This window comes from Otolemur garnettii, unplaced genomic scaffold (genome assembly GCF_000181295.1).
Source record: "Otolemur garnettii isolate 467f Iridium unplaced genomic scaffold, OtoGar3 scaffold00140, whole genome shotgun sequence".
NCBI lineage: Eukaryota > Metazoa > Chordata > Mammalia > Primates > Galagidae > Otolemur > Otolemur garnettii.
Window position 1 is genome coordinate 3,830,608 of NW_003852535.1, and position 17,155 is coordinate 3,847,762.

Genomic DNA, 17,155 nt, shown 5'->3' on the forward strand with positions numbered 1-17,155 from the left:
GGCCGGGCTGGATTCGAACCCGCCACCTTAGGTGTATGTGGCTGGCGCCTTAGCCGCTTGAGCCACAGGTGTCAAGCCCAGTGCCTCAAATTAACTCCTACTAGGTAATCTTGACACCCTTATCCCTGAATGAAGTACCTGGACAGTGAACTCTGCTCTGGTACTGCTCCAAAACCCAGTCTCTCCCTCCTGCCTTCTTCCCTGTTGACCAAGAGGGTGGACAGAACAAACAATAGAGAAGATAAGCTGGCTTTGAGCCTGGGACACTGGCCTCTGCTCTTTTGATCCTGGGGGCCCATTGAGCCCAGCTGAGGTGAAGGTACAGCACCTTCGCCCCTCCCTGCTCTTCTTCCTTTCCTGCCCCAGCCTACCCACCCGCCAGCAAATGCCCTCAGCCCATTTTGCAAATACCCTGTGTCTTAGTGCCATCTATCACATTATAGCTATCTTTTGGAAAAACTTTTATTTATTTATTTATTTTTGCAGTTTTTGGCTGGGGCCAGGTTTGAACCCGCCACCTCTGGTACATGGGGCCGGTGCCCTACTCCTTGAGCCACAGGCACTACCCCCCAATTTTTATTTCTTTACTATCCACTGGGAAAACTTGCTTTTTCAGGGACCAAATGATGATTCATTTCATAAAGTTAAAAATCCTTTGGTAAACTATTAACACTGGTTACTCTGGGGAGAGGGACCACGGGGGGAGGAAGGAGACGTTTACTTTTTATTGCTGTACTTTTCTGTATTGTTTCAATCCTTTGCCATATGGGAATATTGATTTTATTTAAAAAATGTCAACAGGGATTATCTGTGTAGCATTTTAGGCCACTTTTTATCTTATTTTTGGTTGGTATTTAAAAAGCTGAATAAACGTTATTCAAAATGAAATAAAAGGGTATATGGCACACTTTTTTGGGTGCAAGACACAACTACAAGAAGGACTCTAGGCTTGGTGCCTGTAGCACAGTGGTTACCGTGCCAGCCACATACACCGAGGGGTGGCAGGTTTGAACCCGGCTAGCCCAGCTAAATGACAATAACTGCAACAAAAAAATGGCCAGGCACTGTGGTGGGTGCCTATAGTCCCAGCTACTTGGGAGGTGAGGCAAGAGAATAGCTTAAGCCCAGGAGTTTGAGGTCCCTGTGAGCTGTGATCCCAGGGTACTCTACTGAGGGCAACATGGTGAGACTCTGTCTCAAAAAAAAAAAAAAAAAAAAAGGGCAGCGCCTGTGGCTCAAAGGAGTAGGGTGCTGGCCCCACATGCCGGAGGTGGCGGGTTCAAAACCCAGCCCCGGCCAAAAACTGCAAAAAAAAAAAAAGGGACTCTACCTAACAAATTCAGATATTGTGATCTGCTTGTTTGTACCTTCAAGTTACCTGAAATTAAAGAAAACTGCAAAAAAGTAAAATAAAGGCTGTTCTTCTCTGTATGACATAGGAGGACATTAAAAAAAAAAAAAAAAAGAAGGTGGCACTTGCAGCTCCATGAGTAGGGCACCCAGCCCCAAATAGTGAGGGTAGCGAGTTTGAACCCAGCCCTGGCCAAACTGCAACAAAAAAATAGCCGGGAGTCGTGGCGGGCGCCTGTAGTCCCAGCTACTCGGGAGGCTAAGGCAAGAGAATTGCCTAAGCCAGGAGTCAGAGGTTGCTGCTGTGAGCTGTGACACCACCGCACTCTACCGAGGGCAATAAAGTGAGACTCTGTCTCAAAAAAGCTCAAAAAACAAAATGCATTTTTTTGGGGGGGTGTTAAGCAGGCCTAGGCTGGGTTCAAATTCACTGAAATAAAACTTTTTTTTTTTCCTTGAGCCACAGGCACCACCCCCCCTCCTTTTTTTTTTTTTTTTTGAGACAGAGTCTCACTTTTATTGCCTTCTGTAGAGTGCTGTGGTGTCACAGGTCATAGCAACCTCCACTCCTGGGCTTAGGTGATTCTCTTGCCTTAGCCTCCTGAGTAGCTGGGACTATAGGTGCCTGCCACAACGCCCGGCTATTTTTTTGTTGCAGTTTGGCTGGGGCCGGGTTCAAACCTGCCACCCTCAGTATATGGGGCCAGTGCCTTACCTACTGAGCCACAGGCGCTGCCCTGAAATAAAAATTTTTAAAAGCCATTGATAAAAGACACAATTAGCTCTTGGTTTTTATTTTTTTAGGTGTTCCAAAGTTTGAAAGTTTGGATTTTTTGGCCGGGTGCAGTGGCTTATGCCTGTAATCCTAGCACTCTGGGAAGCTGAGGCAGGTGGATTGTTTGAGCTCAGTCAGGAGTTCAAGACTAGCCTGCGCAAAAGGGAGACCCTGTCTCTACAGAAAAATAGATATAACATCCTCTACCAAGGGTGACAAAGTGAGACTCTGTCTTAAGAAAAAGAAGATTGGCTCGATGCCTATGGCTCAAGTGGCTAAGGTGCCAGCCACATACACCTAAGGTGGCAGGTTCGAATGCAGCCCAGGCCCGCCAAACAACAATGATGGCTGCAACCAAAAAAATAGCTGGGCGTTGTGGCGGGTGCCTGTGGTCCCAGCTACTTGGGAGGCTGAGGCAGGAGACTTGTTTGAGCCCAGGAGGTGGAGGTTGCTGTGAGCTGTGATGCCACAGCACTCTACCCAGGGGGACAGCTTGAGGCTCTGTCTCAAAAAAAAAAAAAAAAAAAAGAAAAAGAAAAAGAAGATGGGATTTTTTTCCCCCTTTAAGTAGGGTAGGTGCTAGGAAAGGGGGTGCTGAATGGAATGCGTGAGGAGATGATTGTTTCAGAAAGTCTAGATCTATGACTGTGTGCTTATGATGTGTGTGGTGGGGCTGCCTAGGCAGTGGGGTTGAGTCACTCTCTTGAGTCCCCGTGTGTGTGTGTGTGTGTGTGTGTGTGTGTGTGTAGAGAGAGAGAGAAAGAGAAGAGAGAGAAAGACGGAGAGAGAGTATGCTGGCGCCCAAGGCTCTGATTTGTCTGTGTCTTTGCATGTTTATGCCTGTCAAGGTGTCTACACGGGCGGGCGTCTCCACCTTTCTGTGTCCATTATATGAGTGCCTGTATGTCTGTCGCTCTTTCCGCTGTTTCTTCCCTCCCCCACTGCCTGCGCCCTGTGCCGGTAACTGGACCTGGACACAGCCCCCAGGGCTGGCAGCAGAGTTGGCTGCTGGGTATTTTTAGCCTGTAAACATGTTTGCCATTTCAGAGGATAGGGCCGAGCTGGTCTCAGCCCCAGCCTACTCGTGATCTTGCAGCAAGATGGGTGCTCTTGTCTCCAGTCAGGGTTTCTCAGTTCCCCAGCTGAGGGGTGGTGGTGGTGGTGTTAGTGTCTCCCTTCCTCAGCATTTGGAAAGGAAGGGAAACCGGCTTGGAGTGGGCAGTGGGTTGCCACTTAGGAAAGAGGATAAGAGGACTCAGGGCAGAAGAGAGAAGGGGTGTGTGTAGCCAGAAGGCCCCTGCACCCCATCATTAAGCGTTTAATAAAATCTGCACGTAGTTAAAAGTGACTGTGGGAAATGGCTGTAAATTGGGAAACAGCGTCCTGCAAACGGGGAGGTGGAGAGGGCGTGGAGAGGGGCGCGGGGAAGGAATGGGCAGGCGGAGGAAAAGCTGGAGCTCGGGATTCGGGGGGCGGGATTCTGCAGAGATAAGTGAGCCGCCCGGTCTGCTCCTCTAAGGGCCTGATTTGCGTACTCACAGCACTGCGGCGCTTGGGGCACCGGTGACCCTGACTCCAGGGGGTGGGACGAACATCTCCTAGCCGGTTCTGTGGCGGGAGGGGTTGAGGAGCCCCAGAAGGAGGCTAGGCGAGAAATGGGCGCGGCTACATGAAGCTTGGGGACGAAATGAGGAGACTGGGGCCTAGGATTTGAAGTGTAGTTGCCTCTGTGGACCGAAATTCAAGGTCTGCGTCGGGCTGGAGGTCTCGGCCGAATCATTTAAGCCTCAAGCCACTTTCTGGCACCTTGGCACTTCCTGCAAGTTCCTGCTGTGAGCCTGAGCCCCAGGGAGCTTCCAGAGTTTCTTGCCAGAGGAAGCCACACGCTGCACCTATGGTGGGGGGTAGATGCACGCTCGGGATAGAACAGGGGGGCAACAGTGGGGAGGAAGAAAAGAGACGTCCCGTCGTCCCTGCCCCTCCCTCACAGCAGCCCACTCCCGGGTCCCTCCTTAGTCAGACCAGCTCACTAGTCCCAGCCCCTACCCGGCCCCGCCCGGCCCCGCCCTCTCCCCACCGCTTCTGGCAGACCCGCCCGCCAGAGCCGGAGTTACAAGAGCCACCTCTGAGCGCGGGGGCCCGGCCACTCGGAGCAGCTCTGCCGCGGGGACTGCACCGCCCGCCCTGCCGGACCCGCCCCGATTGGGGCTCGCCTCCGCCAGCAGCCGCAGCACCACAGCCTTGGGCCCCGCGCCGGCTATGGCTGTGCCCTAGGGCTGAGCGCGCAGGTAAGGGCGCCCGGCGCACCGTGGAGCAGTCGGGAGCTGGGGCATGGAGAACGTGTGTGGGGGGGACGTGGGTTGCGGGGCTCGGGCGAGTCTCGTTGTTGGGGGGAGGGTGTCACTACGAAGATTCAAATAGTTGGGAGCAAACTGGGTTACCCATGGCCTCCTGGGGAGGCGACGCTACGCGCCCTGGGAGTGGAGCGCTGCCTCTAGAGTTGGGGCGCAAGTTCGGCAAAGTTAGAAAATCGCTCCAAAGTGTTCTTTACTCCGTTGGGCTTTCTTTCGAAGGCGGATTGTTGGCTCTGTTGCACGGCAGGGCTCCCTATCCTGGTCTGGCAGCTCCTGTCCCACCTCCTCTCTTTCTTCATGGGGCCGTGGCTCAGGGGCTTCTGCGTTTGTATTCCTTGTTCACTGGGGGAGAAGTTTCCGAGAGCGCCGCCGCGACACCCCCTGCCCCTCCTGGCACGCCTGCGCCTCCGCACCACCGCGCCGAACTCCCCCGCCGCTGTCCTTCTCTGCTCCCGGCACCTCCGCCCAGAGCTTCGGGTACTGTGTCCTCCCGGCCCCACCCTGTTCTGTACCACCAGCCTCTCCCTTTCTTTCTCCCTGCGGTCCCCTCAGCCCCCCTTCAGCGGCCCCGCCCTAGTCTTGCCCCTCAGTTTTCCCGGCTCTAGAAAACTCTCTTCTTCCTCCTGGGCGGCGGAGCCCGAAGTTTGCTGCTCGCCTCCCAGCGGGATGGGTGTGCGAAGAGGGGGACATAATTAGGGAGATTCCTTCGCCAGGGTGGGTGGGTAGGGGCAATATGCTGCGGCACAGCCCTCGGGACCGCCCCTTCCCCTCCAGAGGCGGCCCTTCTCCCCCCTCCCCGAACCCCCGCCCCACTCCCTAACCCGTTCGGGCGGGATGTCCCCCGCCCCAGCGCCTGGCTTGGCGCCAGCTGCCTAAGGAATGTGGTGGTTAGAGCTGGTGACTAATTCAAACCAGAACTCGGGGAGGAGTGGTGAGGGGTAAAGGGGAGGAGGAAGGGGCTGTGTGTGGGAGGTGGGGGCGGGAGCGGGGCTTGGCATGGGAGGAGGGCTTAGCTGCGCTGGCTGGAACCGTCTCCAGCCGTGCGCGCCAGGAGAGGGGCCTGGGGCCGAGGTCCCGCCGTCGGGTTGGAAAGGCAGCGTGCTTAGGGTGTGTGCAGAAAACTCTGTTATGTAAGGCTTTCCCATGCAGGGAAGGGCGGTGCAGCGTGCCTGGCTCGCCCCTGGCAGGTCTGTGCGCCCCCTGCAGTGCCAAGGCCGGAGTGTGGGGGCGCTGACCATGAGGAACTCATGGGCCCAAGCAGGCCTGGTTATACCCTTTGCTTGGGAGGGGAGCAGAGGGGTCAAATGGGTGATCTTACAGCTCTAACTGAGCCGCGATAACCAGGTTGGGGACAACTAGGTGGGGGTGGCTCTGGCACCTCTGCACAGTGAGACCACAGAGGATTCTGTGTATTGTGTGTGCTTGGGCTTCACAGGGTGTGGCCCTGACTGTGGTGAGGGTAACAGCGAGTAGTCTCAGGGAGCTGCAGTTACTGCGGAGCACCCTTCTCTGTGGTGCAAGTTTGTGGAAAGGCAGCTTGTAGCCCTGCATGGACATGAGGGGGTTAGAGAATGACCCTGAGTTTACAGAGGAAAAGAGACCAAGATATCCACCTTTGTGTCTCCAAACACAGCTCTGAACACGTAATAATTGGTTTCAAAATTGTCTTCCCCATCAAACTCTGATTGCAGGGACCATGTTCACCACATGTTCTTCTTAGGACAGCTTAGCACGTGGTAGGTGATGAGTTGATTTTGTGAGATAGTTATGCAGTGGGGGGCTGTGGTGATGGGACAGGAGAGATTACACCTGCCTTGGAAAGCATGTAAGGGTCTCTGCATCTATACTGAGTGTCATTTAGGGGAGTAGAACTCACTTTCATCCCTCCTATGTGGGAAATCCCAGGGACTGGGTGTGGCACTCACTTCCTTTCAGAAGCTGAATGGTGAAGCTTCCTTCTCCTCCTGCCCATAGGGACAATGGGCCTGCACTTGGTAGGTAGAGTGGGGAGTACATGGCAGCCCCAGGGTTAGGGGCATCTCCTTGCTCTGAGCTGTGAACTGTGGGGTAAGGGAGGGTGAGAGAAGCTGCAACATGAGAGCTAAACAAGGAGAGAATGCAGGGTCTGAGGGCAGGTAGGAGATATGGGTTGGAGAGTCTTTGAGCCCCTCTCTAAAGCCTTTATCCCTAAGAAAGTGAGCACAGGGACATTGGTCAGAAAACAAGGACATGAAGGAGCCACAGAAGTCGCACAGGTTTAGTGCTGCTGATATGAAGGCCTGTAACGGTGATTCAGGAGTCTTAGTTTGGGTACTTCCTTAAGGAGTTCACCCCAGAGTTGAGGACTCATGCCAGCCAGCCATTGTTCAGGGGATGAGGCTCCAGGTCCAGGGCACAGGGTGGGACACGAGAGAGTGAACCATGGGAGTGAATTAAAGGCAGGGAAGGGGTTGAGGATCTCTGGGAAGCCTCTGGATAGAGGTGCCTGGGCACCACCAGGCTGGATTCTTTTGCTCAACTTGGAGTTTGCTGGCAAGCCCTGGCAGAGCACATCACCCTGAGCCTGAGGAGCTGGTTTGAGGGGTTGGGGCAAAGCCATGGGGGTGGAGGGGTGTGTGGGGTTCTGGGGTGTGGTCACCACCTTCTTCAGAACTTGGGAACCGCCTGGGGACAGACAGAGAGAGACCGGGAGAGCTAGTCTGACTCCTGATGAGAGCATTACTGGCTTTCTCCCACCCGGATGCCCCTGAGTTTCTCTCCCCGGAGATGGGCTGAGCACGTGCTTTGCACACTTAGATTTGAGGAAGGGAGGTGGCCACTGAAAAGAGTTAGAATCTTCCATTTCACTTGGGCAGCAGCTGTGGAGGATGTCTAAACCTTCCTTGCCCTTTTCAGCCCCCTTGTGCTTCATCTGGGCTCCCAGGGAGCTGGCATCCACTTGGCTGGACTCTTGAGCATGAACAGTTTCTTTTCTTTTCTCTTTCTTTCTTTACTTGGCTGGACTCTTGAGCATGAGCTGTTTCTTTTCTTTCTTTCTTTCTTCTTTTTTGTAGAGACAGTCTCACTTTATTGCCCTTGGTAGAGTACGTGGCGTCATAGCTCACAGCAACCTCCAACTCCTGGGCTTAGGTGATTCTCTTGCCTTAGCCTCCCAAGTAGCTGGGACTACAGGCTCCCGCCACAACGCCCGATTATTTTTTGGTTGCACTTTGGCTGGGGCTGGGTTTGAACCCACCACCCTTGGTATATGGGGCCAGTGCCCTACCCACTGAGCCACAGGTGCTGCCTTTTTTTTTTTTTTTTGAGACAGAGTCTCACTATGCCATTCTTGGTAGAGCACTGTGGTGTCATAGCTCACAGCAACTTCAAACTCTTGGGCTCAAAAGTGATCCTCTTGCCTCAGCCTCTCAAGGAGCTGGGACTACAGGCGGCCACCAAAATGCCCTGCTATTTTTCGAGACCGGGTGTTACTCTTGCTCAGGCTGGTCTTGAACTTCTGAGCTCAGGTGATCCACCTGCCTCAGCCTTGCAAAGTGTTAGGATTACAGGCTTGAGTCACAGTGCCAGCCCAATGAGCAGTTTCCTCCAAGCCTGGGTGTGCCTGAGGGAGTGTGGGGGCATGTGGATGGGTTACAGGAGGGCTCTGCAGGAGTGTATGTGCACAAGTTTTGATGAAGCCCCTCTTCCTCCCTGCTGGCCTCAGTTCCTAGTGGGGCTATGTCTGGTCTGAAGCTGGCAGGCTTGGGTCCCTGTAACTGCCTGTGTCACAGCCTCTGTGTCTCTGAGTGAGGTGTGTGTCATTGCCGGTGAGAAAGATATTCCTGCTTGTTGTGCATGGAGGTCCTCCCATCGTGGTAGGCCTGGGTGTGTCACCTCTGCCTGTCGCATTGTGGAGCTTGGAGGGCAGAGGAAGGGAATGACATTTCACTCTGGTGGTGGAGGTTTTGCCCTGGCATGCAGGGGTTGTAGGTAAGGAGTGAAGTAAGTTCCTCTGTCCTAGACAGGTCTGGGCCCTGGAGTTTGTGCCCAAAGTCATTTGAGAGGTAGAGGACAGCCCTTGGGGTGCAGGCTGAATTAGAAGCTGCACACAGCCTGTCAGGGAGGGGCATCCTGCCAGGTCCCCGGGGGCCGGAGCGGAGGTTCTGGGGGAAGGGGAAGTGCCTGGAGCTGATCCCAGTCACGGCTACGCGTCCTGGCTAGGCTGGGGGGCGGCTCTTTGGCGGCAGAGCCCCAGGGGCCTGGGCCCGCGCCCCTGCATTAGCTCAGCCTGACCGCTGGGGGGAGAGCGAGCAGCGCCCTCCAGGCTGTGGGTGGGGCGGTGGGCAGCTCCCAAAAGGTAATCTACCCCTCAAGTCATGGCAGGGCGTTCTTCACCCCTCCCTCCCCCACCATAAAAAAAAAAAAAAAGATCGCTACCCTTAGAGTTGGTGTCTTAATCCTGAGGGTCTGGGTAAAGGCCCACTCTTCCTTGCCTATGTGTCTACGTGTGGGGACCTCTTGCTGGAGAAGGTAATTGCTGTTCTCTAGTCCCTGGTTGCAAGGAGTGGGTAGGAGCCCTTTTAGCGAAGGGAAGGAAGAGGGAATCTTCCTCTCTATGGGAAGTGAGAATTTGGAGCTTGCTGAGAGCCTTGGGAGTACCGTAGGAGAATGTTCGTCCCAAGGTGGAGAGAGGTGGAGAAAGCAGCTAGCTGGCTGGGGTCAGGGTGTGTGGGGTTGCTCTGTAGGTAAACTTGCAAGAAATCCCAGCATGATGATGAAGGGTGGGGAAGGGGTAGATCGGGAAGGAAGGACTGGAGTAACAAAGCTGGAAAAACTTCCTCCTGGTGGGAGTAGGGGATTGGGCCAGCACCTCCTTTCCAGAAGGGCAGATACAGGAAGCAAGACTGGCAGGTGCACACACAAAGAGGGAGGTGCACGCTTGGGACACCGACACCTTGCCAGGTGAACAGGCTGGGGGCTTCCCTGACAGGTGTCAGTTGTGAGCCCATGAGAGCTAGCTGGGGCTGTGGGCTGCTCTGGGCTGGGTAGGGTGGAGAATGAGACTGAGGGTCTCTGTATGCCTGTGGTGTTTGTGAATCCTTGTGTGTCTTTCGCTGAATGTGCCTCCATATGCACATTAAAATATGTTCATCTAATTCTCCCTGGTAATTCTACTCCCTGCCAACACCTCCTCTACATAAGTTGAAAGTACCCCCCAGTTGTACTGCCCATAATCGGCTAAGTGGGTTTGTAAAAGTTCTTCATGCCCACGCAGACTTCTCAGTTTGCTGCGCACCTCTACACCCATTAAAATAGGGCATTTGTTTTTCTAAACAGAAGTCAGAGTTCTGTGCCTGTAGCTCAACAGCTAGGGCGCCAGCCACGTACACCAGAGGTAGCAGGTTCGAATCCAGCCTGCACCTGCCAAACAACAATGACAACTATAATAAAAAAAATAGCCGGGCACTGTGGCAGGCACCTGTAGTCCCAGCTACTTGGGAGGCTGAGGGAAGGAGGTAAGAGAATCACTTAAGCCCAAGAGTTTGAGGTTGCTGAGGGCTATGATGCCATGGCACTCTACTGAGGGTGACATAGTGAGACTCTGTCTCAAAAAAAAAAAAAAAAGAAACAGAAGTACAGTAGGGTCCACTTAGAAGCTCAGGCTCTGGAAGGGATGCTCCAGGCTCTGCAAGTATGTATTTTCACTTGTTCCTCTGGGATAAGGGTCCACCCAGCATGACCGTTCCCCTCTCCCAGAGAGTAGAAATGTTTGCCTTGCCCTGCTAGTGCCTGCCTAGAGTCTAGAGTGAGAAGGGGCTGGTCCTCTTGTCCTCCACCTATTGGGCCCTAAGGGAATCTAGAGGTGAGCTCGGTTCTGGGCAGCTCAGGATCCTAACTTTTTTTTTTTTTCCTGTTGATTTTTTTTTAATTAAATGATAACTATGTACATTAATGCAATTCTGGGGTACAGTGTGGTGTTTTCACATACAATTTGAAATGTTTTCATCAGACTGGTTAACATAGCCTTCATGTCATTTTCTTAGTTATTGTGGTAAGACATTCATATTCCACTCTTAGCAAGATTTACTTGTACCCTTGTAAGATAAACCACAGAAGTGATCTCTTCAATCACTCTCCCTCCACCCATTCCCCTCGCCCCTCTCCTTCTTCCTCTCCATATTCTTAGGCTGTTATTAGGTTATAGATTTCATATGAAAGCTATAAATTAATTTCATAATAGGGCTGTGTACATTGGATACTTTTTCTTCCATTCCTGTGATACTTTAGGATCCTAATTCTTGAGGACCCAACCTCAATAAACTCCAGCACCAAAAGGCCCCTCAGATATAGGGGCCCAGGATGCCTGTGACTCTCTGCCCATTCTGGGTTTGGTGCCTATAAACTGGGCTGGGATGAGGCTGGGGGTATGTGGAATGGGGTTTGGAGGGCTTTCCATCTATCTTCTCATGGGTGTGTCCTTCTGTCTCTCACTCCCCTTTTTGTCCCCTCAGTGTAGACGTCTCTTCTGTGTATCTCCTGTATGCATTTTTTTCAGCTTTTTTCTTTTTTGAGACAGAGGCTCAAGCTGTCTCCCTGTATAGAGTGCTGTGGCATCACAGCTCACAGCAACCTCCAACTCTTGGGCTTAAGTGATTCTTTTGCCTCAGGCTCCCATGTAGCTGGGACTATAGGTGCCCACCACGAGGCCCGGCTATGTTTTTTGTTGCAGTTATCATTGTTGTTTAGCTGGCTCTGACCAGGTTCGAACCCACCAGCCTCGGTGTATGTGGCCGGTGCTCTACCCCTGAGCTACAGGCACCACCCATTTTCTATGGTTTCTTATGTGTCTTATTCTGTGTTGTGTATTTTCTTGTGCCTTTGTCCATCTACCTAGCAAAGACTGTTGGCCTTAGAGTTAGGGGATCTTGGGCTTGCATTCAACCCTATCTCACACTTGGTGAAGTCGCTTTACCTCTGGGGCCTATTTCCCCATCTTTAAAATAAGGTTCTTAGTTCTTACCCTGTAATATCATTTGGGGATCAAATAGGAACCCAAGCATGGACCATGGCCAACATAGTATTTGGCACATAGTAGCGCCCTACAGAATTCTTTCTCTCAACTTATGTGAATACAGGGTAGTATCTTGCAATGTGGATCTTTTGTTTCTCTTTCTCTCCTGGTGAATGTTTATGAGTCTATCCCTCTTCTGGATGTGTCTCTCTTTGACTAGCCAACCCTTTGTCCTGGTTATGAGTGTTTGGGGCTTTCCTTTTGATGGTAGTCTCTAACTCCGGGTGTGAGCCATTTCATTCTCGGGATGAAGACTGCTTCTCTTTGGTTGGCACACATACACCACTGTGCTGGGTGGAAGTTTTGTTGTTATTGGTGCCTTTGCTGATGTGGGTAGGGGTGCTTCTCTGCCCCTTGCAGGGTCACTTCCTGTGTCCAGCCTGTGCTAAGCGTGGGCACAATTGTGTGCTTCCTCTGATGTATGGTTTGGTGCATTCAGGCACTGAGGTGCTGGCCTGTTGATCCTGGGGAGTGTATCAGTTCCTGTCATCTTGACACTGATGCTAGTTGCAAGGCTGTTTTTAGCTGCTGCAGCAATTAACCTGGGTCCTCTGCCTGGCTGTCTTCCTCCTGACTCTCTGGAGGAAGGGCACTGTTCCCCGAGGGCAGTGGGGGAGAGACCATCTGCCTGGTTCAAGGATTCTGCTCTCTGGACTTGAGGATCTGCTTGGTATTACCCTCAATCTACGGAGAAGGGGATGGCAAAGCCCTGCAGCTTGTGACATCCTCTTTGTAGTTTTGAAATAATAAGATGGCCCACTCTCCTCTTGCTGCTTCTGGCCTGAATTATAGTCTGTCCTGCGGTCTCAGCCTGGCCTCCCCACTTCACTCCTTTTCTGACCTCCAGGCAGCTGCTTGCCTCAAGTGATCTTGGTCCTGTCACAAGGGAGATGGGGGAAGCCAGTGTCAGACTGAACATGGAGCTGGGAGTTATCTAACCTGTGTTCCAGCATCACAACACTCTCCCATTCTCACCTCTCCAGGCCTCATTTCCCCATCTGTAAATTTAAATGTAATTGTAATTTCTCTGGTAGTGCTGTACCAGAGAACTCATGCTAGTGGTGGAATGTTTTCTATCTGTGCTGTCTAGTATAGTAGCCAGTAGCTGCATGTGGCTGAATTAAAATTTTAGTTTAGGGTCCGTGCCCATAGCACTGTGGTTACAGCGCCAGCCACATATACCGAGGGTGGTAGGATCGAACCTGGCCCGGGCCAGCTAAACAACTGCAACAAAAAAAATAGCCAGGTGTTGTAGTGAGTGCCTGTAGTACCAGCTACTTGGGAGGCTGAGGCAAGAGAATCGCTTAAGCCCAAGAGTTTGAGGTTGCTGTGAGCTGTGATGCCACGGCACTCTACCTAGGGGGACATAGTGAGATTCTGTCTCAAAAAAAAAATTCCTTGTTAGTATAGTGGTGAGTAAAAAAGAAGAAAAATTGTTTTTAGTTTAAGTTAATTTTAATCAATTTAAATTTTAGCCAGGCATGGTGACTCACGCCTGTAATCCCAGCACTTTGGGAGGCTGAAGTGGGCAGATAATCTGAGCTCACAAGTTCAAGAGTAGCCTGAGCTAAAGCCAGACCCTGTCTTTAAAAAATGGCCAAGTGTTGGCTCTGCACCTGTGGCTCAAGTGGTTAAGGTGCCAGCCACATACACCTAAGGTGGTGGGTTCGAATCCAGCCTGAACCCGCCAAACAACAATGATGGCTGCAACAAAAAAAAAATAGCCGGGCATTGTGGTGGGCACCTGTGATCCCAGCTACTTGGGAAGTGGAGGCAGGAGACTCGCTTGAGCCCAGGAGTTGGAGGTTGCTGTGAGCTGTGATGCCATAGCACTCTTCCAGGGGCAACAAAGTGAGACTCTGTCTCAAAAAAAAAGATTAAATTTAAATTTATTTATTTATTTAAGACAGTGTCTCAAGCTGTTGCCCTGGGTAGAGTACTGTGGCGTCACAGCTCACAACAACCTCCAACACCTGGGCTTAAGCAATTCTCTTGCCTCAGCCTCCCAAGTAGCTGGGACTAAATGCGCCCGTCACAATGCCCTATTTTTGGTTGTAGCTGTCATTGTTGTTTGGCAGGCCTGTGCTGGATTCATACCCGCTAACTCTGGTGCATGTGGCTGGTGCCTTAGCCACTTGAGCTATAGGTGCCGAGCCAATTAATTTAAATTTATTTATTTATTTATTTATTTTTTGAGACAGAGCCTCAAGCTGTCTACCTGTGTAGAGTGCTGTGGCATCACAGCTCACAGCAACCTCCAACTCCTGGGCTCAAGCGAGTCTCCTGCCTCAGCTTCCCAAGTAGCTGAGACCACAGGCGCCCTCCACAACCCCTGGCTATTTTTTGGTTGCAGCCATCATTGTTGTTTGGCGGCCCTGGGTTGGATTCGAACCCACCACCTTAGGTGTATGTGGCTGGCGCCTTAGCCACTTGAGCCATAGGCGCCGAGCCTATTTGTTTGATTTTTTAGAGATAGAGTCTCACTTTGTCACCGTTGATAGTGTGCTGTGGTGTCACAGCTCACAGCAACCTCCTGCTCTTGGGCTTTGGCAATTCTCTTGCCTCAACCTCCTGAATAGCTGGGACTACAGGCGCCTGCCTGTAGCTATTTGTTATAGTTTAGCTGAGGCTGGGTTTGAACCTACCACCCACGGTGTATGGGGCCGGAGCCCTACTCACTGAGCCACAGGTGCTTCCCAATTAATTTAAATTTCCACATGTGGCTACCATATTGGATGGCATGGCTCTAAGTTCCCTTCTGGCTCTGAAAGCATATGACACTTGGCTAAATCATGCAGAGTTCCTCAAAGCTCCAAAGGTTCTCCTTAGACTAAGAGCCAGGCAGAGCCTCTACCCTTCCTTGTGTGGAAGGAGAAGGAAGAACCACCTGGGTTTGGTATAGGCTCCAAGGGTAGAGAAGAGAAGGGCTGAGACTGAATGCAGAAAACAGGCCACCCTGGCTTCACAGCTACCTTCTGTATCCCCATGCCTGTGCTTGGAGCTCAGTGGCCCAGATCAGATGAGAGAGGAGTCTTTCCTGTCTATGCAGGATGGTGGGGCCTGATCCCGAGCAGGCAGAGTGGTTGGCTGGGAAGTCATCAGGTGCCCTTTCAGGGCCAACCTGCAGCTTGAGGTTCCATGGGTCCTGTTCTCATGGGCTGATGGCTTTTCCCCTCTTCAGAAGCCACCTAGCGTGAGGCATGTAGCAGGTCTCTCTTCCTGGGACTCCTGTCCTGGGATCCTGTGTCCTAAGAGACATAGCCCTGTCTTCAGATCCTGAAGTGCTGGCAGGGAAGCTGACTCCTGTCTGCATTGAGCCCTGGTTCCTCTGGCACCTGGGGGTCTGGCCTAGGAGGCACTTCATCCATGGGTTTGAGGCGTGACCCTTTGCATGTCTGGAGCTGCTGCGGCCAGCTGTGGTGACTCACTGGGGAAGGAGGGAGGGTGGGGCCAGGACGTGGGTGAGGGTGAGCTGGCTGGCTCTGTTCCTGCTCTCTGGCTGCTGGCTCAGCACCAGTTTTCTGGACTGAGGAAAGGGGCCCTGCTCAAGGAGGAAGAAAGCGGTGTCAGGCCAATTGGCTAGGGTGTCTTTCAGTGTTATCTGAGAGACCTAGTCTGGAATCCTTTGTCCTTTCCTGCCTCTGCCTGGCTCCTTAGTGCTAGGCTCTGGAAGAAGGTGCCATTTAAGCCTCAATTTTGCTATTTCACTTTGAACCAGGACAGCACAACTTCCTGTTGCAGCCTCCTCTGCCTGCCAGGAAGGGAGCGCATGCCTTTGCCAGCGGGCTGCTAACCCCTCAGAAGCTTTGCTCACTCCCAGCCAGCACCTGTGTTGAGGAAGAGGCACATCTTAATCACATTTATGCCTTTGCCAAACAGGAGAACAGGTGTTGGGAGGACTGGGGGTTTATGTGTTTATCTTTCACCCATGTTGTGGTCTGCCTGGCACTGGAACTGTTAAGTGGTGATAAATTCCCCAGAGACACAGTCCAGTCCTCAGAGGTCAGCTCTAGCACCTCCAAAATCCTAATTGTATTTCATTCTCCCTAGAAGGCTCTCAAGCTTGGAACATTCTGAGGCTAAATTGGTCATAGCCAGAGCACCTTTCTCATAATTTATATCTAAGATAGGAACTAAGTCTTTTTTTTCTTTTTTGTTCTCACTCTGTTGCCTAGCCTAGACTGCTGTGGTATCATAGCTAACAGCAACTTCAAACTCTTGGGCTTTAACAGTCCTCTTGCTTCAGCCTCTTGAGTAGCTGGGACTATAGGCACCTGCCACAACACCTGGCTAATTTTTCTACTTTTAATTTTTATTTATTTATTTATTTATTTATTTTTGAGACAGAGCCTCAAGCTGTCACCCTGGGTAGAATGCTATGGCATCATAGCTCACAGCAACCTCCAACTCCTGGGCTCAAGCAATTCTCCCGCCTCCACCTCCCAAGTAGTGGGACTATAGGCATCCGCCACAATGCCTGGCTATTTTTTGGTTGCAGCTGTCATTGTTGTTTGGTGGGCCCGGGCTGGATTTGAACCCTCCAGCTCAGGTGTATGTGGCTGGTGCCTTAGTCACTTGAGCCACAGGTGCTGAGCCTTTTCTACTTTTTAGTAGAGATAGGGTCTCGCTCTTGTTCAGGCTGATCTTGAACTCCTGAGCTTAAGTGATCTACCCACTCTGGCCTGCCAGAGTGCTGGGATCATAGTCGTGAGCCACTGTGCTCAGCTAGGAACTAAGTCTTTAAAATTTGCATACTGGCACATGGAGTGCATTCAATAAATATTTTGAGGGTGCATGAACAGCATTAGGTAACAATCTAATGCAGCGTGTAATTAAGTGCTGGGCCAAGCCATGTCTGTCCTGGGCCCTGCAGTGCCCAATGTATTGTTGGGCATATAAGAAGCAATCAGTATGTATAAATTGATTGATTGGATGACTAATTTCTGGATGTAAACAGCTTTAGGGTGAGGCTTTGGGTGAGGTTCTCTGTGATTTATGTCACCTCACACAATTTCACAGACATGACTTTGATGGCTCCTGCCGCCACTTTGTGTGGGTGGCTCTAGGCTGTGGCCATATCCAGAGCCCTGTGTGGTGTCTTCTCAGGGCACCTCTGCTGCTGAAAGCTCACCCTGTAGCAGGAGGGTAAATTACTAAATGGCTGCACATATCGGGACCTGTCTCAGGCCCAATGTGGGCAACCAGATGGGCTACACTGACCGTGGGCCTGAGGCAGGCTCAGCCATGTTCCTGCCTCTTGGGCTTGGGCGGGTGCCTGGTGGGGCAGGGGCTTTCTTTGTTCAGGCTGTTGCCTGTGGCAGGGCTTCTAGAGCTCCCAGATGGCAAGGGGTTCCCCTTGGTCTTGAAGACCAGGTGAGGCAGGTGACCTGGAGTTACTTTTTGCCACTGGGGAGGGAATACCCTGCCATGCCTGCTTGGAGGCGCCCTCCCAGGAGTCTGACACCAGTTAAAAGTTGCAGACCTGGCTCGGCGCCTGTGGCTCAAGCGGCTAAGGCGCCAGCCATATACACCTGAGCTGGCGGGTTCGAATCCAGCCCAGGCCTGCCAAAAAACAATGATGACTACAATCAAAAAGTAGCCCGGGCTCGGCGCCTATAGCTCAAC

At 52.1% G+C, this 17,155-nt stretch overlaps 1 protein-coding gene across 9 annotated transcripts in view; it reads left to right on the forward strand.

The window, feature by feature from the left end:
- Window positions 1-4,248: 4,248 nt before the first annotated feature.
- AHNAK (AHNAK nucleoprotein) overlaps window positions 4,249-17,155 on the forward strand; it is a 97,870-nt gene continuing 84,963 nt past the window's right edge. For 3 of the 9 annotated variants that reach the window (XM_023518445.1, XM_023518448.1, XM_023518446.1), the window contains exon 1: window positions 4,251-4,413. The gene's annotated coding sequence lies outside the window, so the exon portion shown is untranslated. Of the gene's footprint in view, window positions 4,414-17,155 lie in introns of all 9 variants that reach the window. The other 6 variants (XM_023518444.1, XM_023518450.1, XM_023518449.1 and 3 more) reach the window with 4 other exon arrangements.